This window comes from Marmota flaviventris, chromosome 3 (genome assembly GCF_047511675.1).
Source record: "Marmota flaviventris isolate mMarFla1 chromosome 3, mMarFla1.hap1, whole genome shotgun sequence".
Classification (NCBI taxonomy): domain Eukaryota; kingdom Metazoa; phylum Chordata; class Mammalia; order Rodentia; family Sciuridae; genus Marmota; species Marmota flaviventris.
Window position 1 is genome coordinate 134447689 of NC_092500.1, and position 7286 is coordinate 134454974.

Sequence of the window (7286 nt, forward strand, 5' to 3'; positions counted from 1 at the left end):
ATTTGGGGAATTTTCCATTTAATATTTTCAGACCACAGTTGACTGTGGGTAACAAAAACGACAGAAAGTAAAATTGTGGATAAGGGGATCCTACTGTATCGACACTGGCAATCCTTTTCTCTTCCCCTTACAAATCCCAGCCACATGTAATATTTAATACAATTAGACTGCCCTCCCTTGGTCATGTCTTGGCTTTCTTTGTTATTGTTTCCTAATTACTATTGGTATCTTCTTAATTCTCTGCAGTTCATTTTTCTGGGTCAGTTTTGTAATGCCCTTTCTCCCAGCTGAGTGACATAGAGAGAAATAAGATATAATTAAAAATTATTTAAACATACTGTCAAAAACTTGTCACCTGGAATATTGTTCTGTTTACCTTTATGCAAAGCATTATGATGCATTATGTATAATGCTTTTTCTAACTCATCTATTAAAGGCAATTAAAACAAAAGGAGGAATAATGTTCTGCAGCTGCTTTTACCCTTAGGACCTCCTAGGAGAAAGAACAAGATGAGCTTCAGCTTCAGTGTTTATGAAGTGTGTTGTCTGTTAGTGTTCTTAACCGAGGCTAACACCACCTTTTGCACAATCTTAATTAGATTTGATGTTTTATTTGTCTTCATTAGGAGGCAAATTAATTTTTAATTAAAAAAGAAAAGATTACTGCATCACTGGATTATTAAAAAAACAACTTTCCATTTTTTTTTAATTCTATAAGCAAGACATAATTATAAATGACTAATGCCTCAGGGCAATAACCTAACCCACTGAATAACCTATATCTGTGGGGACAAAAAAAAGCATTCATATAGTTGTAATTGAGATATTTTCTAATTTAATTTTCATGAATACTTTGTGTGAGGAACTAAAACTCTTATAGTTCTTAAATGCGTAAGAAAAGTAGATTTAATTTAAGCACCTTTTGAAACAACTAGACTTAGATCACAATACATTTAGTAGCAGTGTGATTTTTTTTAATTCAGTATCTACTCTTCCTCTTTAAATTTTACTTCATAATATAAACAGAATAAAGTTTTTATTCATGGGATAAGTAAAAAAATGAAAAGACCCGAGACTTGAAAGCACAATTACGACACTACACAAGTACACACCATTAGACAGCTACATGGAACAACTGCTTAGTGAGTGAATTGTAAAGTGGCATGTTGAAGATATATAATGAATGAAATCAAAATAAGCAAGCAAAGGTTTTTTTTTTTTTTAATAACCATTTAATGATGAAAGAGTTGCCCATGGCAAAAAGAAGAAGATGTAGTCCAACACTGTTGTTTTTCCCACTGCAGTTTCTGGAGGGTGGCAGAGGGTAAACAACAGACAGCAGAAAATATATGAGTAGAACAATGAACATCTGAAGTTTCTTGCTGTCTGAATGTGAAGTACACGGACAGTTTGATATCCATGAACCTGGTACCTCCTTGGGGCAATCACTGTCTGCTACCTTGTTATAGAAATCAACTTCAGAAGCCTTGTTCACCAGGGACAGCTCCATGTAGCTCATATTAGGGAAGTGAGAAAGGTTTGCTAGGGCAAGCAACTGGCTCCTTTGCTGGGAATTCAGATATTTGCTCCTTTATCATTTACCTTCAACGTTAACAGTGTTGCTGTCCAGCAAGTGCAACCGCTAAAAACTGATCCCTAAAGTATAAAATGTAAAACTGTGACCATAATACTTGCCTGGTAGCCATGGTAGACAATAATTTTGCATCCCTTTGCTTTTTGACATAATTATCTTTCGTCAGACTCAACAAAAGTCATGACTAACTTCTATTCTGGCTTTGGGCTATTCCTCAGTATATAGAAATTTCTAAAGTAAAGTAGACGAACACTTCTAATACAATGAGATTCAGCTTTACATCTTTTGGATTCACAATTCTTTTTTAAAATGAAAGCATTTATTTTATAGGTATAAGAAAGAAGTAGTTTGAACTTAAAATTTTCTATCAAAAATTTTCTTTAGCTATCCACTGTTGGAGAGTAGAAATAACCTTTGACAAAATACAAACAATAAATAAATATCCTCCCAAAGGCTCTATAAAATACACAAGAGCAAATGGATATTTTTTTTGCCAGGAAGCAAAAATTTGGAGAAAAAGATCAGAACACAATGAGTTCTGTGTTTCCTGGGATAGCTGAAGTCAGACATGGCATGCCACTGGTCAGCTAAAATTTCAATATAAAAGCAGTTTACTTTTTTATGCCAGAAGAACTACTGTAGGAGTCACAGTAACCAGAGCCACCAAGAGTGATATGAGAGATGAGAAAACAGAAAGACAGAGCACGGAGTTCAAAGTCTAGAATAAACTCTACCCAAATTACTGGTTAGTCCCTGAGCCACACAGGCAGGTTATGCCAAAAACTTTCTGAAGAGACTTCATCTGCCAAGGGCTGACAAGTTTCCCAGTCTGAGTCTCACCCAATGAATCGCCTGCTAAAACAATAGAACACATTCTGAAAGAAAATGGCAGAACCCTGCACCTCTTCGTCACAGATATAGAGTGTCCTGGATACAATTTAGAATTGTTTAACATATTAAGAGATAAGAAAATAAGAATAGAAAGACAATGAACAGAGTGTAGCCACAAAATCTTTCTGATGTTTGAATGATCAAAGACTTGAAGGTAGATATTTTATATTAAATAATGAACACATGTTCAAAATAATTTTAAAAACAATACTCACCCCAAAAAGTAAAGGACAACATACATAAAGGATCAAATAGAGATCTTAGAACTGAGAAACATATCCAAGCAATAGATATGACAGAAGAGAAATTCAGTGAGCTTGGAGATGGATCAATAGGCATTATTCAGTCTGAAGTAGAGAAAAGTGATTTAAAAAATAAATGAAGAGAGCTCCAGGGATCTCTGGAACAATTTCAAAACAGTGAAGTAATTATAGTAATTATAGTCCTAGAAAGAAAGAAGAGAGGGATGATGGATCAGTAAAAGATCACTGATTGAAAACATTCCAAACTTGCTGAACAACATAAATTCTACATGTTAAGCTAACATGGAACTTGGATAGCTAACTCTGCCTCAGCACATGCTAGTAACTCCATGAAAAACTAGAGATGAAAAAGCATTCTTAAAAGTAACCAGAATAAACTGCACATCATAGGTGGTTGATGTAGTTTCACATGGGAAAAGTGTTAACCTAAAATTATGTCTTCAATAAAAATATCATTTAGGGATGAGAATTATCAAATAGAAGAGTATTAAAATGTTTATTCCCTGCATAGGCATACTATAAGCCATAAAAAAATTTCTTCAGGTTGAAGAGAAATAAATTAGAGTAAAATGTGAATACATAAGAACGAGTAAAGGACCTGGGTCTGGTGGTGCATGCCCATAAACCCATTTCCTAGAGCCTGAAGAAGGAGAATTACAAGTTCAAGGACACTCTGGGCAGATTAACAAGATGCTAAGCAACTTGCTGATGCCATGTCTCAAAAATGAAAATAACAATAGCTGGGTAAGTAGTTCAGTGGTAAAGTACCTCTGAGTTAAGTCCCAGTACCAAAAAGGGGGGGGGGGGGAGAAAGATAATGAAGTTAGAAATAGTGAATATTTGGATAAAAAGTAAAGATTATATTATTCATATAAGATTTTTAAAAATATCATAATTTCATGGGTTATATAACTAGACTACATAAATCTAAGAATATATATTATAATCTTTGGACCAATCAACAAAATAATAATGTAATTAGCTGAAAATTCAATAGATGATTAGGATGGAATTCTAAAATATTATTTCAACAATTAAAGAAGCAGAAAGAATAAAAGAAAGCAGAAAGATAACATCCTGTAAAAATAATAATCAGATCCCCAAATTATATTAATATATGCCATGCAAATTCAAAGAGATGATCAAAATAGACTTGAAAAGAAAAACAAAGAAATTACATAATTAGGATTTATTTCTCTTCTTCATTTTTGTCTTTTTAATCTTCTTCAATTAAAATATTTATTCATAGCAAACATTTCTTAAAATGACCATATAATTCCAGATATTTTTGGCATAACTAAGTCAAATAAAAAAATTTACTCCAGAGATTTAACCAAATGCATAAAACATGATCATCTATGTTAAGTATAAACATTTTCTAGAACAATAACTTGTTCTTTCTGTCCTTGCACAATGGACAGAAAGATATGCATCTTCCCAGTATTAAAACAGAAACAGGAAATTCAATGTTTAGTTGTCACAAGGTTCCACTGAGGAAACTGAGTCTTAATGTAACATGGAAACTCTGAGAAAAGTGTACCTCCTAGCCGAGAGTTATCCCACACAAAGATGAAGGAACTACATTGTGTTTATTGACTGAGAGTTAACACTGGAAGGCTTGCACACCCTCACCCAACTGTCCTGCTAGGACCTTTGAGTCCAGACACATACACACGCACACACACACACACCCACCCACACACACGCACGCACGCATGTGCCAAAAATGCAGATAAGAGCTCCAAGTATGGAAGATGTACACTGAGAAATTAAGCATAAAAGGACCTGTGTGTGTCATGAAATCTTCCTAACCATGAAGTACACACACACACACACACACACACATTATATATGTATATTTGTTATATGTACATAATAATATGTGAATGAATGGTGGTCTTCAAACTGCCAAGAGACAAAGCTGATGTCACTCTTTGGATCAGTGCAAAGGCACTGAGAAAACTGCCCAGTGGTATGGTGACACCCTATGCAATGGGAAATTCCGTGGTTACTATGCAGTTTATCAGTTTATGACCTAAGGTTCAAAGGCCAGCAGCCTAGTGGTGTGGGGGCATGGGGGGGATTGTGCTTACAAGCTAGTAAGGGTAATTGGGCTGTTTAAACTTTTGACTTTAGTTCTGTTTTAAAGTAACTTTCTCACAATGAATCCCTTTGCTGTTGAAACCTATATAATAAAAATGCTGAGCTGAATCTTCTTCATTGCACTCCATCAGAGTATGGTGCCCACCAGCTCCCAGCTTTATTTCTAGTTGTGTGTCTGTTAATTTTTTTCTAATCTCCCATTGCACTTCTCAGGTTTCCTGAATTAACCATCATATAGATGATATATATATATATATATATATATATATATATATATATATATATATATATATATATATATATATATAAATTTGGTTTATAACATTAACTTGAGGCAATAAATCCTAGTCAAAATTCTAAAGGTTCAGAAATATATTCATTATAATTTTAATATTTATTCTGTGTTCAGAATTAATTTAAGAAACAGCTGAAAATTCCTGAACCATAATTCATAGATTGGGTCTGACAAAGGACTTCAAATAGAATGCTGTAAATAAACTATAAGGGTGTTAACCCTGTAATAATTTTCCAAATAGGTACATTTGATTGTATTTTAACTCAATAATATTCTAAAAGAGTAAAAAATTTTTAGGAGTGAATATTTTACTGATTTTATTTATGGTATATAGCTTTTAGGGTATAGAAAGAATACCTATAAATAAAAGAAACTCCAACAGTAGGGTTACGTATTTTATAAAGGATGATTTCTGATATTTCAATTAAGTAGGCAGACGCAAGTCTTTTCACAATCATAAAGAAATATGAAATATTTCAGAATAAACTCAAACAGCATAAATGATATATCTGGACATATTGGGATATACGATAGACATTTATATATCTTTATTTATTTATTATTTTAGACAGAGAGAGAGGAGAGAGAGAGAGAGAGAGAGAGAATTTTTTTAATGTTTATTTATTTATTTTAGTTTTTCGGTGGAGACAACATCTTCATTTTATTTTTATGTGGTGCTGAGGATCGAACCCAGTGCCCCGCACATGCCAGGTGAGCACTTTACCGCTTGAGCCACATCCCCAACCCAAATCTTTATTTTTTAATCAATCTTTTTACTCACCTATTTCTTATTATATTAATGGTTTTACAGAGGTCAGATTAGAACTGGCATCTGTTTAAATTTCTAATACTTTAATTTACCTTGGCTAGTTGAGGTATTATTAATACTATTTAAATAAGTATATGTATAAACCAGAGATTTTGATAGCTACCAATATTATTACATGCAGTTGTGTTACTTACATGTTTAACACAAGTGCACGAAGAAAAAGCACACTAGTAAAACGTTTAATAATTTAAGATAGTTTCACATATTTGTTTTACTGGATATTAATAAACTATGATTTTTGAGGCAAGAGTTATTGCCATCTTATCAATCTACCTCATAGAATTTTCTATATAATTATTTTGACAAGGGAAAGAGAAAAATTAAGTATAAGCACCTCCTCTGGTGTATGATCTAGAGGTGAGGGTGCTATTATATATGTTTTGACTGAACAGACTGAGATCATTAACGAAACAAAATAATGTAGAAACCATTTTTTGTGATGAATGTGTAACCTAGATTTCTCATTTCATATCCAATTCATTTAACATCATGCTCCTAACAATCTAAGTATTTTTCTTTTACTTAAATGTTTCTGATTACTAAATACAGATTAAAAAATAGTCTTAACAGAGGACAAATAAATTAATTCAATGGAATTACCTATACAAAACAATAATTTTAGGCACTAGACAATACCTTAGTCATAGAGTTAGGAATGGGTATAAATGTTCATAATACAGCAACCAAAAAATATGCCAGGCATCGCACATGTGGCCTCAGGGATAAAATTGCCCAGCTGAGCACCACTGGTTTCAATAATAATTTGCTTGTTGATTTTGACACAGAGATGTAAATTTAAAAAAATGGAGTTCACTGAATGTAATAAATGCTAATATTTTATATGTTAGACATTTCCTCAGACATTTCCCTGTAGCTTTTTAATTATTAAGGATCTTCTGGCAGAACAAGAGAATAGGTAACATTAAAAATTTAAGTTGCAGAAGAGCTATATTTTGTAATAGAATATTTCTCTACCTTGTTTGATTAGAGAACACAATTAAATTAAATTAAATTAAAAATCAAACAAAGTTGGTATTCAGAAACATCTTTAATATTTTGAAATGAATTTAAACACCTTTAAACAGTACAAGGTGCAAAGAAATGTAAGTGAAGTTAAGGTTTTTTAATTGAAAGGAACTCTACGAGTCAAAAATTGTGGGATTCAGTGAGGGAGCCTATATCGGAAAAGAAAAGTTTCAGATTAAAAAAAAATTACACTTTAAGAAACAAGACAAAGAAAAGGAGTAAAATCTGATTAATTTAAAAGAAACACTATAAAGATCACAGAAGAAATTTAAAAAAAACAGAAAA